The 24723-nt window shown below is 39.2% G+C and overlaps 1 protein-coding gene across 3 annotated transcripts in view; it reads left to right on the forward strand.

Annotated features, from left to right (window-relative positions):
• TDRD15 (tudor domain containing 15) overlaps nucleotides 1–24723 on the forward strand; it is a 197414-nt gene that overhangs the window by 24907 nt on the left and 147784 nt on the right. For 2 of the 3 annotated variants that reach the window (XR_008449277.1, XR_008449281.1), the window contains exon 1: nucleotides 24276–24487. The exons of the other annotated variant lie outside the window; for it this stretch is intronic. The gene's annotated coding sequence lies outside the window, so the exon portion shown is untranslated. Of the gene's footprint in view, nucleotides 1–24275; nucleotides 24488–24723 lie in introns of those variants that run through there. 3 annotated transcript variants of the gene reach the window in all.

A 24723-nucleotide genomic window follows, 5' to 3' on the forward strand; every position in this document is an offset into this window, starting at 1 on the left:
CTGAATGGGCTTTTAGTGTTCAGTACAGGACTAAGGACTTTTTCTTTATTATCCACATAGACCTTCTGATTTTTTACTTGAGATACAGAATAGATTTTGGAAAAATATTCCATCTTAATTTGAAGTTTCCATTTTAATTTCAAGTATCACATTACATCATTCAGTTTGGCAGTGTTGCTTTCTAAGGAGTTCTGAATCATTAGAAAAATAAAGACTTTTAAAATAAAAACCAAAACTGCATAATTAATGATAAAGCTGTATGCTGCTTGTACATGAGTAATGGCAGGTCCTCCTACTTTTACTATTCCTAATCCTTCTCTCTAAATTGGAGAGATGTGGATTTGATAGATGGACTATTCAATTGGATGGTCGCACACACAGGGTAATGGTCAATGGCTCAATATCCAGTTGGAGATCAGTGATGAGCAGTGTCCCTCAGTGGTCTGTTCTGGGACCGGTGTTGTTTGATACCTTCATCAATGACACAGGCAGTGGGATTGAGTGCACCCTGAGCAGGTTTGCAGATGACACCCCTTAGGGATGGGATGCCACTGAGAGGGACCTTGACAAGCTGGAGAAGTGGGCTTGTGAAAACCTCATGACATTCAACATGAGCAACCCTTGGTACTGATGCAGGCTGGGGGGTGAAGAGATTGAGAGCAGACCTACCTGGCGGTCCTAGTGGTGAGAAGCTGGACATGAGCTGGCAGTGAGCACTTGCAGCCCAGAAGGCCAACTGTATTCTGGGCTGAATCAAAAGACATGTTGCCGGCAGATCAAGGGAGGTGATTCTGTCCCTCTACTCTGCTGTGGTGAGACCACACCTGGAATACTGCATCCAGCTTGGAAGCCCTTAGCATGGGAAAGACAGGGACCTCTTGGAGCGGGTTCAGCGAAGGGCCACAAAAATGGTCAAAGGCCTGGAACACCTCACATATGAAGAGAAGTTGAGAGGGTAGGGGTTTGTTCAGCTTGGAGAAGAGAAGGTTCTGAGGAGACCTTATTGCGGTCTTTCAGTACTTAAATGGATCTTACAAGAAAGATGGAGGAAAACTTTTTAGCAGGGTCTGTAGCAATAGGACAAGGGGTAATGGTCTTAAACTAAAAGAGAAGAAGTTAGACAAGTTATAGGAAGAATTTTTTTTGCTGAGGGTGGTGAAACACTGGAGCCGCTTGCCCAGAGAGGTAGTAGATGCTCCATCCCTGGAAACATTCAAGGTCAGGCTGGATGGGGCTCTGAGCAATGTGATGTGGTTGAGAATGTTTCTGCTCGCAGCAGAGGGATTGGACTAGATGACTGTGGTCCCTTCTGATCCAAACTATTCTATGATCTTAGAGTGGACCACTTGTACAGTAAAACATAGCGCGGTTAGCAGGAGGAGAATCTAGCCTTAAAGATAAGATCTGAAAATTGCCTATATGTCTGTCATACTATTGCATGTGAACAGCAGCTCATGTGGTGCTAGTGTTAAGTGTGAGGAGAAGCTTGTACTCACATCTGTAGGGTTCATCCTCTTATCTACATTAGCTTTAAGAGACCTTCCATGATAATGCAATCCACAGTTCTTCAAGGTGGGATTTCAATTTTATAATACCGAGATTTGATTTATGAAAGGGGACTGTTACATAATCTGTAGGTTTAAATAGGTAGCTTACTCGTTCCTTTTCTTTTTAAATTTGCACTATTTTCTTCTGTTTGTTTCAAAGGACAAGACATGCAACAGATTCTCTAAAGGGCAGTGAGGTTGGTAGAGCTTATTTAATGATTGGACAGTATGCTTAAGCCAGAGAAGGGCATTAATTGCAGTAAAATATTAAACCCCTTATTGAGATTTTTTCCTTTAATACAGCTTTTGAGATTTGTTGAAATAAATGAGAATAACATAGATTGTCATGGACATTATTTGCATTTAATGAATGTATGTGCTGGCCTAAGCTGCTGAACTGTTCAGGCTGAAGGTTTCCACCATTGTCCTTTTTCCTGTAGATATCACAGAGGAGAAGATTAAGAGCATTATAACTTTAACATAGAACTCAGAAATAATACAATAGGAAAAAATAGTCTACATACAACAAAAGGCAAATTTGCATAGATTTACTTTTATCCAAACATTTGACCTCCAGCTTAAATGGCTTAAAAAGGAGAAATAAAAACCTGTACCCATTTGTCTTGGTGCAGTAATCTGAAAGTTAACACATTGGGAAACATTTCGCACTAACTCTGAATGGGATATGCAATTTTTTTCCTTTTTAATTAAAATCTGCATTTCTCATATCACTCCTGTGATGGCCAACAGACCGTCCTGTTGGAAACTCATAATGTTTTGCATTTATTCAGCCATTCTTAATCCAAAGATCTAGAAATTGCTTTTCTTTTATGTCAGTCAATCCATCATTCTGATCTTCCACTGGCTCTTTCTTTAAGCAACACTGAGTTTGAACTGCCTTCAGAGCTCTTGACAGCTCTGTCTGGTTGTATCTTGGATTCTGTGTTCTGTCAAGTCCCCTTGACCTGTCTCTTTAAGCCTTCCAGACATGCAAACACTAATTTTTTGCTGGTAGCATCCCCACAGTAGTTTATGATTTTATCACACTGTCCTTCAGAAGAACATTTCTTTTTTCTCCATTCACTATACTGCTCATCTCTCTTTACTCACATTTCAATTATTATATATGAATAATATATTGAATATATATAAAATAAAATATTGAATATATATTATATATTCAGTTATTATATATTATCATATATGCTAGAACTGAGTCTATAGCAATATAAAATAAAGGAAAAGGAATTCTTAAATCTGAATCCCCCTGTAAGTCTCAGAGTAGAGATGTCTGCCATTTCAAGTTGATAGAATTTACCTTCCTCTTGTTGTGATGAATTGCCCAGCACTGAATATGGAATTGGTGGCTGTGGAAAATGCTTTCAGCTCTGCAGATCTTGCCACTGGCAGGTTAGAGGCACAGAAGGAGAAAGAGGGGTTGAAGGCATCACCTTTTTGTACATTTATTGTCTGAAGTAGTATTAATTTAAAGGAAAGTTTCAGTTGCAAAGTGATGGCTCACATTTTTATTTATGTTTTTATATTCCGGTAATGGTACTGTTTGATTCAAGAAGAATTGTGTTAAGTAAGGAAGGTTCTGCAAGAGTCTGGCTAAAAGCACTCGGGCAACAACTTCCCAGTCATCCTCCCTACCCACAAAATTGGATCTGCAGGGATTTCAGTGTGCTGACTGCATTTTCAATCTCTCTTATTTGAATCCATTATTTATTTTATTTTTCTTATTCTGACAAAGCAATCAAATAGAATAGGAATGACACATTTAAGGCTGTTTATAGTAGTGTTTAGGGCAGTATAAAATAGAGAGATGGTCTGGTTACTAAATCATTCTAATAAAGGACAGCATTGCTTTGTTTTGTTTTACAGTCTCCCAAACTTTTTTTTCTTTTTTTTTTTTTTTTTTTAATAATATGAAACATCTATCAAGTAAACAGGAAAGGAAAACTGTCTTTTTCTGAGTGTTTTCATTTCCACTGTTTCTTCAGCGTCCCCTCAAGGGTCAGACTCAATAAACAGCTGTGCACTATGTGTGAATAAAATCAATGTTGCAGAACCGCATGGCACACCAACAAAAAAGGTTTTTAATTCATTTCTCTTTGAGTGTAACTGGGATACTTACAAGTTTAACTTTTCCCATTCCAGTATTTGCTCTCAGTTCTTGCACCAAGGAAGAATTCAAAACAAGAAACAGCTGGAGCCTTTTCTTTACACTTCACCTGCTATTCACATCAATAACCCTTCAAAACACAAATGTGCTGGCAACTCACACACAATTTTCACTGCACCCACTTTTGTGTGGAGAACAAAAGTGACTTCATCATCTCACTTGGGATAATACATATTAGAAATCTGCATGACGCTATTTTCTGTGAAGGCTCTTATTTCTTACATTACAGGACAAAACTTGACTCGCACATAAAGAATGTTCTGATCTATATTTACAAAGATAGACACATTCTCATTTATGTGCCTATTTTTTTTCTTCTTGGATTGTAAAGAACAAGTTATTAGGCAAGAGATGTGGACAACATATGCACGCGAAGGACAGTTTGTATATCATTGAATCATGGAGTGATTTGGGTTGAAAGGGACTTCAAAGCTCATCCAGTTCCAACTCCCTCCCATGGGCAGGGATACCTCCCACTGGAACATGTTGCTTAATGTTGCTTAAAGCCCCATCCAGCCTAGCCTTGAACACCTCCAGGGATGGGGCAGCCACGACTTCTCTGGGCAACCTGGGCCAGGGCCTCACCACCCTGAGAGGAAAATTCTTTCAAATATTTAATATAAATCTCTCTTTCAGCTTAAAACTATTACGCCTCATTCTATCACTGTGCTCCCTGATAAAAAGCCTCTCCTCAGCTTTTCCAGAGATGCCCTGGAAGCTGCTTTAAGGTCTCCCTGGAGCCTTCTCCAGGCTAAACAAGCCCAACTCTCTCAGCCTGTCCTCGTGTGGGAGGTGCTCCAGCCCTCGGATCATCTTTGTGGCCTCCTCTGGACCTCCTCTATCAGATCCATGTCCTTCTTGTGCTGGGGACTCCAGAACTGAGCGCAAGAATCCAGGTGAGGTCTCAGAAGAGCAGAAAAGAGGGAGTACGAGTTTGTTCTTTTTCAATGAATGCATGACATCTCTGGACCACCTCAAAGAGCTTGGCTGGAGAGAAGTGCTTGACTTGGCACCTTCTGGGCGGTAAGAATTTCCTGTCTACATTAGTTGTTGATAGAAGTGCCTTTGGGTAGCGGAGTTGCAGGGAAGGGGACTGCATGCTTACGCTGTGCACGTGTCTGTGTCAGGGGCAGTTACAGCATCTTAGAAAGCTTTTGGTTGTTCTGCCCTGTAGCTGCAAAGATGTCCAGGGACTCTTACAAGCACCCAGGATCTTCAGCTTCCTGTTTGGGCTTCCCGAGTGACTATGAATATAAACCGTTTATAAGGACGCTGGACATTTTGGGATAGATCTCAGAGGTTTCTAGGTTTTGTACAGCTTGTGATAACATTCAGGTCTGTGTAAATTTTTGTTAGCAGATGCAACAAAAAAATATTGGCTGTATACCCAGTTTATAAAGGTCTCTATATCGCTTCCCAGGTAGTTGCCTGAGAAACCCTTACTAAGGGGGCCAAGGGCACAGAGATGGATGGGTAATGGAGTGTTGCAAATCCTCCCAGATTTACAGTTTCAGAGCAAGTCTGTGCCAGGCTGCCCTGCAAACATCGACTGAATGAGTCTTGATCGTCTAATTCATCTTCTCGCTCTTTTAAATCATTCAAAAAAAATAGGAATGTTTTCCCACTGATCTTGCGGATGTCCTTGTAATGGCACAAGCAAAATCTTCTCTTCTTCCTGTTCACATAAGTTCTAATGTAACTAGAAGCAAGACTTTTTTTTAAGGTCCTTGGAAGCTTTCCAGGGTTTTTCTGCAAATCTATTATTTTCCTTATACACCTGTCTAAGTAGTCCACATGGAATAAAGTTTTCTCTATTGCCTGTCTCAGAAATGAAAACTGGGATACTGGTGGTTTAACATTCCATGCTTAACATTTGTAAGTAGAACGTATTCATGTTTTCGTATGTTTAATGATGTATGATACAAAATTACTTGTCATACACATAAATTGTAAAATAGGAGAGGTGAGTCGTTCTGGGACATAAGATAGTTTGAATACTAAGCTGCAAGACAGGATTCTGACTTCAGGTAGAGGTGTTGATTTGGTTGGGATGGAGGGGAAGCAGAGCCACAGCACAGCCATTCAGATGTTGCTTTAAACTTGCCACTGAGATAAAGTCATGGGCTTCACATAAACAAATACTTATTTTCTGCTTGCTCGAGTTAGAAATCTCTCATGAGTTGTGATCTCAGGAATGTCAGGATTTCTCTTAATGTGACATACTTTCAGAAATACAGAAGAACTTCACTGACAACTGAGCAAACCACAGGTAATTGCTTTTGGTTCATGTGAAAAAGAAATAATCAGATACAGATATATAAACAGACAAATAGGGAATAGTGGTAATTCCAGTAATGATCCAGTAGGTGCAAATAAGTGATATCTTTCTCATAGTACTGTGTGTATATGTGCACTTAATGTAACTTGATGGAAAATGGGTTAAGCTACCTAAGATGACTTTCATCTCTCTGAAATGTGCACATTCAGAAGTTATCTGTGTAAGCCTATGTCAATGGAGACAAACGGGCACATCTAGGGAAACACTTCACCTCATGGAACAGTTCTCCTGGAAAGTGATTTAGCCATCCTGCTTTCCTGTGTGGACTAGAGATAGCCTAGAGACAGAAACCTGACTTTCAGATGCCTAAAGTTAGGGTAAATATATCCTGGCTCTAGCATATCTGTATCTATATATCTATATCTATATCTATATCTATCTATCCCTCAGTTATACAGGACAATTAGTTAGTTACTGGCTTTAGAAGGTGTTGCAGCCATTGTGCAGGCTATGAGGGTTGCTCTTCCGAAGAAGCTCTAAGAGCTTAAGGTGACCAACTCGGATTTTCTGAGTCATCACACTAAATGTAAGCATCTAAGTTTCAGGTGTTAACACGCCTTAAGTTGTTTGAGTGTGACCTCTCGTCTCTATCAGTGAAGAAACAACGTACAGTTTTATTCATTTACCTTTTTGATCCAAACTGGCAATTAGTTTCCCTGTAGCTTGAGCCTTGGAGAATGCAAGCACCTTCATTTGTATTGTCAGTGGATCACGATCAAGTAGCAGGACTCTCAGTGCTCGATCTTGTCTGCTCACTAACAGCGTATGCTCAGGGACAGTTTATTCTGCACATTGACAGTTTGACAGACACGTTTGGTTTTTTTCCTGACCCTTAGAAGAACTGAAAAGATTTCTCAAACTTGCTAAAGATGCTGATTCCCAAAGCTCTGTATTGCAAGTGTTTTATTAAAGCATTCCAGCGTCACAGCATCCAGACTTGTGCCCTCTCCGTTGATAGTCAAGGGGGATATTTGCAGGACTGACTGCACAGTGACCTCAGACTTCCTGCAGCAGCAGAAATGCCTCAGGGCAACTCAAGAGATTTATCATAATGCTGTTTGTTTATAGGAACTTTCAGGTACAACAGAGACTGACAGGTAATGTACCACACAGGTTAAACAGTAAAGAGCTTAGCAATAACAATATAGAAAGACAGGCAGTCCGATATTTACATTCTATACAAAATTTCTTTCTGCTGGATGATGTTTAGAGTTCCCTAGAGCTGTTTTTCTTGATATGCTGACGTTGCTGGGCCTACAGTTCAACACACTGTACTCGCTAGCAATTCATGGGGGTTTTTTTTCTCCCTTTTTTATTTCTAAAGGCTGGTCAACCTTTGCAGAAAGTTAAATGTTTTAAGGAGTACCTGGCTCAGTAGATCCATGCTGTTTTTCAGAGGCACTGCCATGATTGCGTGAGTGAGGTCATGAAAATTTGCTAATTGTGATTTGACTTTATTGGTTTAGCTTGTATAAAGGAAAGGTAAAGTCCTCACTGGTGAACTGAAGGGCCAGTTGGCTGGAAGGCAGGTTCCAGCTAGGAATCTCAGTTTTGCTTTGATGTAACATCTCTCTCTTAGCTACCTTCATGACCCACTGCTGCAAAATCTGAATAACTCAAAGAAATATATTTTCACTCCTAAACTTGCCAGGTGAAAGGGACACATTGGTATCCTTGCTGAACAGATGGGGCTTTGAGACTAATGTCCCATTGTGAAAAAGTCAAATTCTAGGAGACTGAAATTAAACACTGAATTCCATGTACACAGTCATTAAAATCTTTATATAATACTCCAGGTATACAGATTTTTTGCCAGTGAAGTTTCCTTAAATGCTTGTTCAGGTCTTAGGGTGGGATGAATCACTCTCTGCGTATTCTCCACTGACTACAAAGGGAGCAGCAGCTTCCAGGTTAGACTAGACACCTGCCTCGCATGCCTCTAAAGATGCATGAGATAACTTTAAGTATAAATGCCTACGCCCCCCGGGAGATGTGTTTTCAGGCACCAGTACCACCTTGGTATTTGCTGTTGGTTATTCAGGTAGGTCTTTGCTCAGCTTGCTGGCTGCTATGAATACACAGACACCCTTGGAGCTACCAACGCTCTCTGGGATGTAGAGCCTTTTAAATTAGGCAAGTAAGTTCATACCATCAAAGTCCTGAATCCAGGTTAAAAGTTACTGAAATATTTTTCCTTGCAGTAATTACTGTGGAGCTTGTTTCAGAATATTTTGCAATCATTAGGTAATTTTTGGCACTTTTTACTTTTAACAGTTAAAGCATCTCAAATTTCAGCTCAGATTAATACAAAATCACCTTCAGTCTCCCTCCCAGGTTCAGCGAATTTTTTGAAGTTTTTCTTTATTTTACTACTTTTACCTTTTGAAACAAGTAAAACGTGCATCTGGAAGTGATATGACTTTTTTTAATTCTGTGGGCTGAATGGCGGTATGCCTATGCAAGTCATTACTGTTCATGAGAAATATAATACAGCCGTATGTGAACTGCAACAATTAAGAGTTTCTGCTCTCCCAAGCCAGGAAAATAGTTTAATTTGCATGGTGGATGATAGGAGCAGAGAGAAAAAAAAATACAAACTCACAAAACCTGTAATAAAAAACATTTTGGGGATTTATTTTTATATATATATATATATATATATATATATATATATATAAGCACACATACATGTTTATGAAACACTAACTTGTAGACTTCTGATAACCACACTTGAAATAAACCGTGAGCAGAAAGAACACAGAAATAACACCTATGATACCTCTGTAATAGTCTCCAAAGGCGAAACCCAACCAACTATTGGTCTTACAAATTGGTGGTTGTTTGAAGTCTAGACGGCAAACCACATTGGATTGTGCAGCTCTCAAACCACACAAGAATGGAGAGTATTATAGTAGCTGTTACCATGGATGTTGACAGAAATCTGAAAAGTGCAAAGGATAAACATAAAAAAAATAAAACCTTTCCAGATGGCTGTACTGCTTCCTAAAAATACACACTGCCACTGAAGGCAGACTGGATTGAAAAGAAAAGATACGTTGTCTAAACCAAAAAGCTGTAGAAGTTGCTGTATGTTAAATGAAAAAAAAATTAGAAAATATTGGTAAGTGAATTTTTTTTCCTTCCATCTCTGTAGAACTTAACTGCTGTAAAGTTGCAGATAGAGGGTATAAGCAAGGTTGGTCCATAGTGAATAATGTGAGCACCATTCCAAAGAAGCATGGATGGATGGTTACATGATAAATATAATTTTGATAAAACAAACATAAAGTTGCTAGACGAAGACGAGCAACTAAACCCAATGTCAACTAGCAATCCTGTCAGCTTCTTTTCTATGCAGGTCTCACCGCGCGTGCCCATGCCTGTATCACCTCAAGATTAGACTAATGTCACTGATTTATAGGGATCTGGTTTTGGTATGTGGCAAGCAAAAGAAATGAAGCTGGAACTCATGCATGAGAGCTTGTCAGTATCTGGAAATTTTAGTTTCCTTGAATAACTGCCTGCTGTTTAAGATGAATGGCAATTCCATGTATCATGACACCTAGAGAACACCATTAGCAGATATATTTCTGGATGTCAAAGTACTCCTGATATTACCTTCTACTTTCAGAAACTTTCACCGGCTTGGCTGCAAGTTTCCTGACCCATTTGTCTGCAGGAAGAAAATAAGAAAAAGAGAAAATCATCGTGACTCTTCCCCTGTCAAGGCTTAAAGGACATGGGGCTGCATTCACGTGATCTAAAATGAGAAGCTGGTACAGTGTTAGAGCTAAGAATGCTGCAATTAGAAAGTTAAAATTTAGCAAGGTTTTTTCTGTCACATCTGTCATCAAGAGGCTGTTCTAAGAGGACGTTTCATCCAGGCTCCATCCTCAAATTATTTATGGCAGACTTACACTATATGTTCTCGTACTAACATTCATAGAATCATGAAATGGTTTGGTTTGGAAGAGGCCTTAAAGATCATCCAGTTCCAACCACCCAGTTCCAGTTCCCTTGGGCAGGAACATCTTCTGCTGGATTAGATTGCTCAAAGCCTCATCCAACCTGGCCTTGAACACCTCTAGGGATGGCGCATCCACATGTTCCTTGGGCAGCCAGTGCCTCACCACCCTCACAGGAAGAGTTTTCTTCCTTATATCTAATCTAAATCTCCCCTCTTTCAGCTTAAAACTGATAGCCCTCATCCTATCACTGCCCTTCTTGATAAAGAGCCCCTCCTCAGCTTACCTGTAGCCCCTTCAGATACTGGAAGGTCGCTATAAGGTCTCCTCTGAGCCTTCTCTTCTCCAGGCTGAACGAGCCCAACTCTCTCAACCTGTCCTCGTACGGGAGGTGCTCCAGCCCTCTGATCATCTTCATGGCCATGGCTCTTCTGGACTCACTCTAACTCGCTCTTTACTCTTAAATAGCTCTTCCTTTCTTCTTGTTACATCTGTGATGCATTTCTAATCAGCTTCGTTTTCCCACTACAGCTTCATTTGGCCAAACAAGCCAACAAGCCTTCCTGCGCTTAATTGTCCTAAAGTACCTTCTCCTTTCCCTGGATCACCCTTATAGGCCTTCCCTGCATTTCTCCGTGTTTCATCATGGGCAACAACCACAAGTATGTGTGATATTCCAGTGCTGGTAATACTCTAGGAAACAAAGAAAGGAGCAAAATCAGAACCTGACATCTCAACTTAAGAATTGTTATTTCTGAGCATTTAACTGTGATGTCTTAACGTTCTCTAAACATTTTTAGTGCCATATAGGTACATGTAGAGCAGAGAGTGATATTTTTGAAATAACTATCTAAACTTCCACTGCCTGTCAGTATAATTCCACACTCTGTTGCTAATTTCAATCTAAATTGCTTCCTTTCAGGCCTAAAACCATGCAATCTAAATAATATATTAAACATGAAGGATCCAAATGAAGCCTGGCAGTCACTCAAGGTGAGATTACAGGCTGTTTAAAATGAGCATGTGCCATTTTAGTGGCAGGTGTCTCAAAGGTAATTGTCATCATCTTCTCTTTTGGATTATTCCAGAAATCATCAGGAAGATTGTGTACTTCCATTAGCCTCGACAGCTGGTTCTGCTGACGCTAGGATGTCATAAAAAGTGTTGTTAGAGTGATATATTTCTCATGGAGAGTGCATGAATACATGGAAGAAATGCTGCTCTGAACCAGGTATTCACCTGAATGACTCCTTCCTCCTGTAGGATATAGCAATCACGGAGTATTAAAATTGAAAGATGCTATCCAAGACTCTATCCAAGCTAATACAAAGTGCCTTAGAGGCAACCTCCGGATACGGTTTGTTACTGTAAAGTCCCTTACAGGAAAATGATACAACGGGCAGCTTGGTTTAGATGATAGCTTGCCTAACCACATAATAATTGTGTTAAATGATTTTAAACTATCTATGACTTTATGAATGTATAGATGTTGTTCAGAGTCTGCACTCTCTATATCATTCCGCAGCTAAATTAGGAAGCTGGATTCTGGCTTGGTAAAGTACTCGTATAAAGAACAATTACTTGCAGTACTTATAGTGGTTGCTTAGGTGTTCCCTAGCTGTTTTGATTAATTAAGCCTCTAGAAAGCCTCCCTCCTCAACATCAGTGATCCTTGTTTATTAAAACTATTATATTCTTTTCTTAGGATCTTCCTGTTCAGCTATAATTTCATTATCTCAGTGACTGGCTCCACTGGGGTGTTTCTGTTTGAATGCAAGAAGATTAGTATGTTAACCCTTTGTTTTGTGTGTTGTACACTATCTCTGGCACAATTATAAATCAGTCATTGTAACTGCACTACCTGCAGTAGCTCTAAACAAAGCAAAACCAGCAAAACACAGCTCTGAGAAAGCAAAGCTTAGATTGCTCAGCATGACAAAATCCAGATAATCTCCATTCTAGATTAGTGAAGGAACTGGTGCAGGAAATAGCAAGACCAGCAGCAAGGATTTTAACAAACATTTTTTGGTTCAATAGCATCGTATGATTAGAGAATACCAAAACAAGTAACAATAAAAATAACTCCCCTTCCTCACCAACAGTCTTCTGCTCCCTTACTTCTCACCAGGACCAACTTATGGCTTCTTAACTGTGTGAGCAAAACTAAATTCTGCTACTGCATGGGTAAGCATCAGGGATATTTATTTTCTCTTTATTGTTTATGGTGACATTTCAGTTTTGTAATGGAGCAAAGGATTTTGGGAGGACAGGGTGGGCAATAAGGAGCTTGAAGAAATTTTTAAAGTTCTGGAGGAAAAGGCAACTGGAAAAGATTGGTCTGTGGTGCTTTCCCCTCTGTCCCTACCCTGCCAGTCAGATCTCTGTTTCTTGCAGAAAGATCATTCACCCCTTATAAGGGATGCTGGCCCGGCCTCAGCATGGACCACGTGTTCAGGACATAGCCTACCTTGCTGGATGTGAGCAATAAGGGTTATATCTCCCAGGTTTCTCAGCTCCACAGTCTCTTCTTTGTTCCACAAAGCCCATCCATAAAAAAATAATTAGAAGTCTCTGCCCTTTCATGTATTCCTTCCTCCCTTCCTCCCTCCCTTCCTTCCTTCCTCCCTTCCTTCCTCCCTTCCTCCCTTCCTCCCTTCCTCCCTTCCTCCCTTCCTCCCTTCCTCCCTTCCTCCCTTCCTCCCTTCCTCCCTTCCTCCCTTCCTTCCTACCTTCCTCCCTTCCTCCCTCCCTTCCTTCCTTCCTTCCTCCCTTCCTCCCGTCCTCCCTTCCTCCCTCCCTCCCTTCCTCCCTTCCTCCCTTCCTCCCTTCCTCCCTTCCTCCCTTCCTCCCTTCCTCCCTTCCTCCCTTCCTCCCTTCCCTCCCTCCCTCCCTCCCTCCCTCCCTCCCTTCCTCCCTTCCTATACCCCTTTACCTGCTTAGGGATATGATTTAACCATGGGCAGGTACTGTTGGACTTGATGATCTCAAAAGTATTTTCCAACCGAGTAATTCTATAGCTCTAAATCTTATCCTTCCACCAGGATAAGATTTATTTCCATAAAGTGCCCTTTTTCTGGCTCAACTCCTCATTCTCCTGTCCATAACAACACAGGACACAGTCTCCTACTCTTTCTTTTAGACAACCTTTTGTTTTTTCCCACATGACAAGAGGAAGATCTGAACCAACCTCCACACCAGGAGCCTAGCAACCCTCACAGGTTGCACCTTGGTCTTTCTCTTCCCATTCTCCTGCCTTCTTTCCTTTACCTCCACTCCTCGGCTGACACTGAGAGCAGGAGGCAGTCAGACAGTGAAGGAAAGGGCTAGAGGTGATGTACAATTCTTCTCTTGACACATGTTCTCAGTGTTGTCAGGGAAGCAGAGAAAAGGCAGAGAAAGTAGGGACAAGGTAAGCAGACATCAAAACAGCCGCCTCCCAAGTCTCTATCTAAAACCAACTCTGTTACTAGGCAAAATATTAGAAGAGATTTTGAAAGAAAATGTAATTAAGGAATGAAAGCAAATGGAAAATTGGATAAATGACTTGAGAGTTTTATCAAGAGTGGTTTTATTTTTTCCAGATTAGCCTATTATCTTTATTTTATTTAAATTTTGTGTGTGTGTGTGTAAGGTAATGCAGTGGCTTTATCTTTTTAGATTTCAGAAAAACACTTTCTACAACGCTGCGTAAGAAACTGATTCCGTAAGTGGAGATGATGGCAATTAATAGAGAATGTGGTGCGGATTAAAGAGCTTTTGAAAGGGGAGAATATGAGAAGGGGATGCTGTGCTGGAGAGAGGCTAGTGCTAGTGTCCTCAAAGGACCAATCTGTGACAGATCCTGTTTAATGTATTCATTACTGACCCAAATATAGAGAACTAAATATGTGATTTTGAATGTCATAACTGGGCATAAAGCTGGGAGATAATGCTGAAGCAGGGAGGTGGGGAGTGAACCATCCATTAAAAGAAGGTAGGAAGGATCCAATGACTCAGACAACTGAAATCAAAAATATAAGATGAAACTTGAGAGTTTCAGATTGCGATACTGGGCACTTAGAAACCAATAATAAAAACTTCTGCTATGGAGCATTTCTGAACTGGAAGACAAAACCATCATTCCTTAGCCAGAAGATGGCTATTAGCTGCCAAGGACTTCGTATGTTTTACAGTATAAAAGGCATTGGTTAAACCTTATTTGGCAAATTACAATATTTTGCCTTTTTAAACTAACCAACTGAGTGTCCACAGATAACTTTCTGCAAATACTTTTAGAGAACAAATATCAAACAGAAGAAAAGTTCTGAAGTTAAAAGATCAAAATTAGTCTTCGGCAACTTTAGGAAATAAAATAAAAAGTGAATTATTGGAATGGTCTTCCAAATAAACAGCTAGAAAAAGAATCAAAATTGTTTTAAGATGATCCTTGGGAAGCTACTGAAAGGGATTGCATATTGCATATGAAAATACAGGAATTTAAGGAGACTGGAAATTGAGTTTGTGATACAAATCCTTGGACATTTGATATCTCTGCTTGTCACTCTGCAAGTAGGTCATTTGGTCAAACTGTATATTAAAGACATCTTCTGGGTCCCTAAGCTCAAGGAAGATAAGGAGAGAGAGTCCAGTGGATGGCCACAAAGATGATCAAGGGGACTGCAGCGTCTCTCTGATGAGGAGAGGCCCAGTGAGCTCTGTCTGTTTAGTCTGGAGTAGAGGACTGTGAGAGGATCTTATCAATGCTGATAAATATTGAAAGGGTGAGATGTCAGGAGAATGGGGGCAGACTCTTTGCAGTGGTGCCCAGAGACAGAACAAGGGCAATGGGCACAAACTGGAACACAGGAAGTTCCACCTCTGCATGAAGAAAATCTTTACTGTAAGGGTGATGGAGCATTTGAATGCACTGCCCAGGAAGACTGTGGAGTCTCTTTCTCTGGAGATATTCAGAAGCCACCTGAAAGTGATGCTGTGCCACCTACTTTAGGTGAGCCTGCTCTAGCAGGGGTGTTGGACTGGATGATCTCTAGAGATCTCTTCCAATGCCATTGTGTCTTTCTGTGATCGCTGCCTTCTGGTTTTTTATTATATATTTTTAAAGCTATTCCGTGCTGGCATCTGTTTATTGAATGACACAAACCATTCCCTTCAACTAATTTATCATCTCTTATGATCATAACTGAGTGGTTTTGAAAGACCTTTTTAAGTACAGACATAATAAGTTCACCATGGTCCAAGGAACACAGGTAATTTGTTTCCTTTTAAACATGGTATTTGGTGTTTAATGTCACATTGCGTTGCAAAATTTTTCTAAAACTCATTATTTCTTGGCCCTACTCTAGGGATTTGATTCTGAATGTGACCCTTCCTGATTCTATGTGACAAAAACTTGATACCTGCTAACTCTAATTCCCATGGCCAGTATTCCTTGTTCAGATAAATCTTGTGTGAATAAACATTTTGTAATATACTTTTCTTTTCATGAAAGCCTATAAGATAGAGATGAATAAGCTGAACCTCAGAAAGTTACAAAAGCTGTAGCAGTAGTACTCCCAAGCATCTTGTCTGGATCACAAGAAAAAAAAAAAAGATTAATATCATTAGGTTGTATATCGAGACATCTGATATGGAGGGATAAACTACTGCAGATTGCATAGAAAGATTAAGAGATGAAAACATAGCCATCGTTAAGTCATAGAATGTTAAAAGAAAAATGGTAGTATGTTATCAGAAGGTAACTATATTCCATCTGTAGACATTCTCACCTGGTGTAAATCAGCAGATTCTTTTGCAGTGAGAATTCTGGTGGCTTAGAGGAGAGCTTGGCTCGCTGTTTGTGTTACCATGCTGTCCTTAGAACGCTGCTTGGACTGGAAACATTCATACTCATGTTTTCCTGAATTTTAAGATGCTGTGGATTGTCAAATAGTTGGCAGCCTGGGAAGTGCTATCTATCACTTCTGTGAGCTGAATGGAAAAGCTGTTTGACCACACAGAATACTTTACAAAACCAACAAAATAGAAACGGATTTAAAATTCCTTTGAACAAGGAATGATAAGCCCAATCCAGAGAGGTAGAGAATGTGGATTGCTTTCATTGGAAGAGAATAGGGCAGTTTTTGAATGAAAGAAAGAAAGAAACAGTTTCTCTAGGGCTTTTTCCTAAAAGGAGATGAAAATCTCCTAGGAAGTATTGAGTGCTTCAGATTCCCACTGAATTCTTATGATTATGTCCTTCCTTCTCTTATATCTCTAAAACAAGTATACATTGTGCTTCTAAATCTGGAGGCTGTTATTTTTCTATAGTAATGAAGTAGAGTTTTATTTTCATTTCAAAATACTTGCTTTTAAAAACCATTAAAAAATTGTGCTTTGCAAGTTATCTGACAAAATGAAACTAATAATTTTGTTTGCTGCTAGTATCCTCCAAGCGGTAATGTGAACTGAGGTATCAATTATTTAATACTATGCAACACTAATATGGATATGGTGATTTTTCATTAATACTAACAACTTCAAAACTAATTCTCATTAGCTTGAAATAATTATTTAGCTGCTTAGTAAGTGATTAAATTCAAACAGAAGTATATAATGTGTTTACAAAAAAAGAATTGGTTGACGTTACAAAATGTTAATGGCTTCATTCCTTAAAACTTATTATTGGATCAGCCCATACGTTTAAGGAGTGTTCTTAAAACTGCGGATTGTCTTTTTACTTAGCGTAGAAATTGCATCCAATTTGGAAAAGCATTTTGGATCTATCAGCTACAAATTAAGCAACAATCACAAAAATAATAAAACCCAAAATAAAACCTAGAAGAAAGTAATTCAGATTTTAATGGAAAAACAAAATAAGTTGCCCATAATTGTTTGGCTAAAGCTGTTCCTATTTTCCCCTCGTATGTGTAATTTTGGCATTTAAAGAGGGGAAGTAGGATAACAGAAAGAAATTGTTTCACACATGCAGAGTCCAGAAACTCAGTGGTAGGAAAGTCTAAGACTCCTAAAGCAGTAATGAAGTTTGAGTGGGACAGTCTCTGGGAGCCCGTCTTCATCTCATTGTTTGAAAGCTTGAAGCTTTTTGTTGAAGGAGAAGCCTTCTTTTGTGTATCTTCACTTATCTTTCAGGTTTTAGGGCTTGGTGCTCAGCAATAGTAAAAAATATCAAGAAGCAAGTGTGAAACTGGAACGATGAGCAATGTTCTCTCTGCATTGTAGCTCCCATCTTGGATGATGCTCAGGGAGCTTAAGTGAGGAGCTCAGGAGCAGATGCATGGATACTATTAAAGCTTACGTGCCAAAGCACTAAAACTAGAACTGTTCTTTTCAATAAAGGACAGAATAAAGAGGACCCTTTATCCATAAATTTGCCAGTAAAAATGCATGTGCACTGTATCATTTGGCTCAATAAAAAATGTAGCATGTGGCAAAATTTTAGACAGATAAATGTAATTAACACTGAAAGGCAGATGGCAAGGGAAAAGGATAGGGGAAGAAAAAAATGCATAAGGATGGGATACAGTGAAACTCTCTAACATTATAAATACATTACGAATTCTATCCTTATAGAGAAAGATAGTTAAATACACAGAAGAAGATACCACAGACCTCTTCCTGAATTAGAGTCTCAAATTTCAAATGAAGGGTCAGTGTCTATTGGTTTATGCATTCTCTGTTATGCATTCTTGTTATTCAAAGTATAAATTCCAAGCATCCTGGTGTTAAGAAATGTGTTTAAGAGTGGCAGTTATACCATTTCTTAGAGGTATGATAAGAAGTGTCAGTGCCCTGCATAACAAATCATGTTTATGTTACAGTAGGAAGTAAACATTTGCATTTCAAACCCACACAAACTGTGGGTAATATGTTAAGGTTGCTCTAAGTCAGCCTTGCAAAAAGTTCTGGAGTCTGCATGCTGAGCAAGGTGACTGTTTTCGAACAGCTACCATGTACTTCATTTCAACTTTAGCAACCTGTGGTTAAGAGTGTCAAACAGTAGGGGGTTTTCAGTCCTTGGATTTAATGGAGAGATAATGGCAAGAAGCACATTAGGAAAAGGGAGGAGTGAGATGGAATTAAACTGGAATTTTAAAAAATGGAAAATCAAAGTATGAGGTTTCAGGCCTGTCAAAATGTTTAATTCTTCTTGTTCAAGCTGCAGATGGTTTGAGTCATCTTGTGCCAGAATTAACTTGGTGACACAGTAAAATAACCTTTCAGAAATACGTTTCCCATATTTTATTCATTGTTGCACTTTAGCTGAACCTATTCTTTGCATGAATAAGGTATTTGAGATCAGATGCCCTCTTCATACTTGCTTGGTGGGAATTAGAATGTGACTTGTTAAGAGCTAAGCCTAATTATGAAACAAAGGCATGAAATGTTGCTTTTGCTTGCAGTGTGTTGTGCATCTTCATCTGTCTATGCAAAATACTTACTAAGTGTGCTAAAAATGAAACCCTTGTGTCTACATCATGCAAACAATCTGGAATGCCACCTTCTGTTATATAATAAACCAGACTCATCTATAGAGAAGACAAATAAACCATATATAAAATTTCTACAGTCAAACTGGCTATTTAATTTAAGACAGAAGAGTCTGTTTTACCATTTGGATGGCTCTTCAAATCCTAAAGCGTTGGACACCAGTAAAGTAAAAGTTATGATATAATCACTGGAACATTCACAGAGATTTAGCAGATCAAGGTATTGACTGAAAAGCTGATAACAACTAAAAAGCTCAGAGTAAACATCAAAAATTGCCTCTTTAAGAGGTGGACTGTTTTATTCCATCTACTAGGAGTTCTGTGCAGAGAATGGACTGAGAGCAGCCCTGAAGAGAAGGACTTAGGGGTGTTGGTTGGTGAGAAGCTTGACATGAGCTGTAGAGGGTCCGATGTGGAGCAAAGAGCATTAGAGCAGAACCCTGCAAGGTCTGAAACCTGCCCTGTATATCTGGGAGACAGAGTTTGAACTTGGTTTTGATATTGCTTGAATTAATTTTGTTTAGTGTAATGCTTCTCTTTAAAATGGAATCTAGGCTTCTCACAAGGATAAATATAAAGAACAGAATCTGCTTTGAACCTGAGTATTACTGGTTCAAATGGCTGTTAATGAAATAATATGTGCATATATGTTTTCATAAGGCACACATCTCATTATACAATTAATTAAAAATACAATATTTATCCAATGCAAGCTGCATAGATATAAAGTGGTTTCAGTAAAAAGATTCATCTGAATTTTAAATTAATTTGTGCGTTTTTTCTATCACAAAGTGATTCTCTGTGCTTCTGATGAAGGATTTTTTTCAAGAAGATGACATCTTTCAAATCAGAAGCAGCATTTTAAGTTCAAGTGCTACATTTTGGTCTGAAGCAGGTGATTACTTTTATAAATCAGCTGTAAAAGGTAATCTTGGAAGCTCTTCATGAATAATAACCAAGACTGAAGATTTCTGTATAGGGTGTGTGGATAAGGCAAGAGCAACTGATGTCATCTACTTGGACTTGTGCAAAGCATTTGACACTGTTCTGCATGACATCCTTCTCCCATTGGAGAAACATGGATTAGACAGATGGACCAGTTGGTGGATAAGGAATTGGCTGGATGGTCACACTTAAGGAATTGCAGTCAACAGCTCAGTGTCCAAGTGGAGACAAGTGACAAGTGGTGTTCTGCAGGGGTCAGTATTGGGACCGGCGCTGTTTAACATCTTTGTCTCAGATGTGGACAGTGAGATTGACTGCACCCTTAGCAAGTTTGCTGATGACACCAAGCTGTGTGGTGCAGTTGACTCACTGGAGGGAGGGGATGTCTTCCAGAGGGACCTTGACAGGCTTGAGAGGTGGACCTGTGCAAACCTCATGAAGTTCAAAACCAAGTGCAAAGTCCTGCTTCTGGGTCCAGACAGTCCCAAGAACTAATACAGGCTGAGAAGAGAATGGTTTGAGAGCAGCCTTGAGGAGAAGGACTTGGGTATTTTGGCTAGTGAGAAGCTCCACGTGACCTAATAATATGTGCTTGCAGCCCAGAAAGCCAATTGTATCCTGGGCTGCATCAAGAGACTTGTGGCCAGCAGGCTGAGGGAGATGATTCTCCTCCTCTTCTCTCATGACGAGTACCTGTAGTACTGTGTTCAGCTCTGGGCCCCCAACATAAGGACATGGATCTGTTGGAGTGAGTCAAGAGGAGGCCCGTGAAGGTGATCGGAGAGCTGAAGCACCTCTCCTTTGAGGGCAGGCTGAGGGAGTTCGCGTTATTGAAGAAGGGAAGACTCCAGAGAGACTTTAGAGCAGCCTTCCAGTACCTAAACGAGGCCTATAAGAAAGATGGAGAAGGACTTTTTTAGAAAGGCATGTAGTGATAGGACAATGGTTAATGGCTTTGAACTGAAAGAGGGGAGATTTAGATTAGATATCAGAAAGATTTTTTTTTCCTGTGAGTGTGGTAAGGCACTGGCTCAGGTTGCCCAGAGAAGTTGTTGATGTGCAATCCCTGAAAGTGTTCAAGGCCAGACTGGATGAGGCTTTGAGCGACCTGATCTAGTGGAAGATGTACCTGTCCATGGGAGGGAGGTTGGAACCAGATGATCCTTAAGGTCCCTTCCAACCCAAACCATTCTGATTCTACAGGAGGAAAATGGAGTTGAGGGAAATGGAGTTAAGGTTAAATGACTTTTTTCATGTAGCTAAATGGGTGTTTCTGCCACGGAAATCAGATGAGGAGCGTACATATGGAAAGAAGGCAGGATCTGGTACCAGCTTTGCAATTGCTTCAGAAAATTATGCTGTGCAGCCGAGTCTGTTACAGCTTATGAACAAAATCTGGAGGAGTGTTCATAACAAGTACAGGGCAATTTACATATTTTTCAGTTGTCAGACACTGTGCGCCACAAACTAACAGGGATGACTGGGTAGTATGGAAATCTGCTACTGAAAAACTGTCCAAATAGATTTCGGTTCAGCATGTTCTCCCATTATTGTCTGCGAACATTTATACACGTAAAACTTTCTTTGGAGCTGGTGAATTGGAAACCTTCAGAAAAGGTTTGTTTAATCACTGCTGTATTTTTACCAATGTGAAAAGTAGTGTAGCACAATTAGGTCATATAGTCAGGAATCAGTAATGCTATTTATTGTGTGATTTGGGTAAGTATTCATGAAGCTCCAGTAGTGAAGTCTTAACTTTCAGGCTGATACAGCCAACAATGGCAAATAGGTACAGCTCAGACACCTTTTGGAAATAATTTCTCTAAATTTGCAGGTAAATTACTTCTCAGATTCCAGAAATTACTTTCTATTTTTGTTGTACCAAAATAATGCCAAGTTATAAATAAAAAAATTAAAATAGTTATTATGGCTTGGTCTTATTCATCTGTTCTGAGCAAGTGTGAATAAAGTCATCTGTGATCTTTCTGACCACTTCATAAAAAGTATAAAGGCAAAAATTATTGAACTAATAATTTCTTAAGCAAATATTACAGTTATTAAGTCAGCATGAATGTAATTATTTTTAACATTTAAAGAGAAATCTAAAAGTATTGTGTTACCTGTCATGTATACCTGGATGCGGTTCAGGTTACACATAAGTGGAATCTTCACATAGCTGTATAAGTAATAAAGGACACAGCAAATAGTTCCCACAAACTCTGGAGAAACTCCTACCACTATTAAATAAAATAGTATTTTCACACCAAACAAAGCGGTTTCTCCTTCAGTTTTTAAAGTCTCAGTATTTTCAGTTTTCCCCTGTTTCTGTCTGTTAGAAAGATCCAAAAATGTTTGAAAATGCTCGCTTTCACATTATAGAAATTAATGAGAAACAAAGAACGTTTTTTAAGTGACATGATGTTTATTATTAAGACTGGTGAAAAACATGGAAGTAATTACCCTTGAAAAAACTGTTAAAAAAATAGTCCTCAATCAAGATGAGAAAGCAAATCCCCAGAATTTTTGTGGTTAAGAACTGATGGAAAATTCCATTTGAGAAAACTGCAGTGGAATTTTTCAGGTTTCCACCTATGGCCATGGAAGATTTTTGTCAGTTGAGAGAAAAAGAAATAGAAATGGATAGGAACCTTCCAGAGTGGGCATCTGGGGAACCACCATTTTGATGTTTCCTAAAGGAAAATTGTTAATTTTTTTTTTCCAATGACAAGTTCCAAACTTGCTTTATTTGTTATTCTTGCAGTCACAGCTGTCCACTCTCAGAATTACTCAGTCATGCTAAAGGATGGATGTGGGTTTATTTTCCTAATGGCAATTTGATTTTCTTGCTGTATTATTGAGCAAGCCTTCAACAACATGCAATTTTCCTTGTGGTCCCTTCTTTTCTAACCCTTTAAACATCTGTGTATATGTTATTACTTTTGATCATCACGTTTTCATAGCTCAACCTTTATAGATATTTCGGTTCTTTTGTGTTCCTTTGTTGCTTTTAAAGCTTTTTTCCTTTTTTTACCCTGCGATGGGCACAGCTTCACCCCAGCAGCTCAAAAATATTGCTGAAGATCATGAAGAATTTTCACTGTTATGAATCATGAAGAATTTCACAACATTTAAAATAGTAGCAAATCTTAAAGCTGTTTGTCTACACAACATGAGTTATTAACTCTCTCCCAAAATGTAAAAATACCCTTGTCAAATTTCAAAATTATCAGAAAAACCAGCTATGTCTGTGCCTGGCAAAAGTGGTATTGCTTAGTTCGCTGTTTTTAAAATCATAGAGCCATAGAATCCTCAGGTTGGAAAAGACCTTTGAGATTATCAAGCTCAACCGTACCTGCCCACTACTAAACCAAACCCCTGAGCACCTCATCCACCCGTCTTTTAAACCCCTCCAGGCATGGGGACTCCACCACCTCCCTGGGCAGCCTCCGACGGGGCCTCAGAACCCTTTCGGTGAAGAAGTGTTTTCTGATGTCTGATCTGAACCTCCCCTGGTGCAACTTGAGGCCATTCCCTCTCATCCTGTCACTTCTTGGGAGAAGAGACCATCACCCACCTTGCTACACTCTCCTTTCAGATAGTTTGAATAAAATGGAAACTGAAACACTAAGAGACAACCTACTTGCTGGTTAAAAGATTATAGAGTCAGAGAAGAGTCATAGAATCACCAGGATGGAAAGGACCCACTGGATCATTGAGTCCAACCATTCCTAACACTCCCTTAAACCATGTCCCTAAGCACTTCATCCACCCATTCCTTAAACACCGCCAGGGAAGGCGACTAATTTAGATTAATCTCTATATTAAGATATTTAAACACAAATTAATGAGGACAAAGTAGCGTGCAGATATCTTAGCAAAATTGCTTTTAAATTATTTTTTGTCTCCGGAAGAATATCTTTAAGGAACGTATTGATCAGAGGAGTTATTCTGTCCTCGTAACAATGTGATTTTCTTGTTTTAATGTCAGAAATGAAGTTCTGATGTTCTGAATTTATAGTTTTACTGTCAAATCAATATCAGTTGTCAAAATGATGACTAAAAGTATGGTGTATTCTATAATGCAATTATTTTGGCCAGCAGTTTACTCTTGCTTTTTAATAGCAGCCACTGGTCATACATGTAATAATCAAGGGCTGAGAAAATTGGATGTCTATGTGAAACACACATTTAGGAGCTCGGTGTTTTTCATGCTTGTCTGTATCTGAGAAAATAGTATATTTGAGGAGTTGATACAATTGTTGAGATACTGTTCCTTCAGCTATTTTTGAGTTTGTGTTCAAAGAACACTTTTTCTATTGTTTTAAAAAATATATAACTACAATTTTTTTTTTTATTTTGAGCAGAAGTGCAGCTAAATGCTTGAAGCTGCAACTCAGATCTTCACACATAGATTCTTTTATTGAAGGAATGACGGCTTTTCTTAGTTTGAGGGGCAAAAATAGTCATACATGATTAAAAAGCATTTTTACTTGCCTATCTGAACATAAAGCGCAGAGAAAATGTAAATTTACTCACTAACATTCAACTCAGTGAATGGAGAACTTCAAAGTCTAACTGGAAAATTTTAAAATCAACTGATCATGCAACGGGTCTTCCCCTCTTCTTTCTTTTTTCTTAGCAGAGGAACAAAGTACTTGGTAATCTACTGCTATTAACTGTTATGTTCCTCACCACTAAAATGTCAAAATATAATACAAAAGAAAGTTTCTAATAACTGTTCCAACTTCCAATTGCTTTTTTTTTTTCTTTGTTTTTGTTCCTAGATTATTACTGTTTTAAGCTGCAAAATATAGCAAGTAGAGCTGTTTTGGGAACCAGTTAAAATTTTGATCAATCTTTTATTGGAAAATGGTTTCTTAACCGTAGAAGGGTTAAAATCAAAATGAGAAGCTGACTGCACAGAACATCCAATAGCCTGGACAGCTGAAGAAGATGCCCTTTCAAGCCTTCACCATGCTTTACTCAAGCTCCTGATGTGTCTGGGAGTGTGGTCATCTAAGGTAAAGGTCTTATTGGTCTTACTGTCTTGCTTGAGTGAGTGGCTGCCAGTCCTTTCTCTTTCCTCTCTTTTCCTCACATCATTTTATTTTGTCCCAATACAGAGTTGGAATATTTAAAAACGTGGAAATATTCTGTGGGACAGGAAAACAGTTTCCAGTCCAACATGTAAAAGAAAAATTACAAAATATGCATGGTGTCTGCATTAAGATTACTTTAGGCATCTCAGCATCATACT

This window comes from Cuculus canorus, chromosome 3 (assembly GCF_017976375.1).
Source record: "Cuculus canorus isolate bCucCan1 chromosome 3, bCucCan1.pri, whole genome shotgun sequence".
Classification (NCBI taxonomy): Eukaryota; Metazoa; Chordata; class Aves; order Cuculiformes; family Cuculidae; genus Cuculus; species Cuculus canorus.